Raw genomic sequence first — 1,127 nt, forward strand, 5'->3', positions numbered from 1 at the left:
GAGTTGCATGCAATTGCTACTCAACTAGCCTTACTCATTGACTCCATTACTTGCATCCTAACAGCAAATCTTAATAAAAGAAGTAAGTTAATGTAACTTAATCCTCCAAAACGTTTAAGTCACTCATTCCCATGAATTAAACCTAACTAAAAAATTAACTGCTGAAGTAATAACTCAGTTGTTTTGAGTTCACTAAATATGTGCAGTATTTTAAGTATTGGTGATATAATTCCAGTGTGTTCCATTGACTGTTAAATTGACTTTATATCATTATAAAAATGTAATGCCCAAAGCCCAAAAATTAATTGGCCACCATTTTAATGACCAATTAATTAATGTAATAATTTGCTTTAGTATAAGGAAACTGAGTAAATTCAATTTAAGTGGTAACATTTGTATAAACAAGATGCATTAAAGTTAAAGTTAAGCACAATTAACTTAGCTGACTTTTACAATAAATTGCTTGTACTTAAATGAAATATTTTTTTTAAGCTTAAATTGTTGGAGTTAATACATTTAAACCCAGTCAGTTTCTTCAGACAGGTTGAGTTGAACTAACTCATCAGGTTTTACAGTGTAGGGTTTGGTTTCTGAGGTATTGCCATTTCTGTAAAGTGACTCTGTGTGCCAGATTGGGTGATTTTCTTTCTTCCCTCTCCCAGAATTGGACGGTAAAATTGACTGTGATTCGTGGCTGATTCGCTGGGCTTGCTGTGGTCTTTATGGTTGCAGACATTAGCTCAGGGGAGTGGGAGGCAGATTTTACCCACAGCATGCATCTTGTCCAGTTCATGCTTTTCAGTTAGTTCATAAAATCCGAAATGTGCCCAGATGTCCGCCTTCAAAGTACTGATCTCTGCCTCCATCCACCATCTCACAACACATAAAAGGAACTTTAGCCCAAGGCTCGCCCAAAATTCACACAAACGATCAAGGATATAATTTAGGCGCCCAAATTTCCCAAAATATGGTCGGCTACATTAATGCAGAATCTTGTTGGGCACAGATAGTATTTGTCCTGAACCTCTCCTTCTGTTGCTGCTTCATATCAAAAGTTTTACACTGGTGAACCCGAAGGTAAAATACTTTACCTTGTACTGCGTTGTGGATAAAAACACCAGCATGAC

This window comes from Morone saxatilis, unplaced genomic scaffold (assembly GCF_004916995.1).
Source record: "Morone saxatilis isolate NCDOM2014 unplaced genomic scaffold, NCSU_SB_2.0 Contig22, whole genome shotgun sequence".
Taxonomy (NCBI): Eukaryota; Metazoa; Chordata; class Actinopteri; family Moronidae; genus Morone; species Morone saxatilis.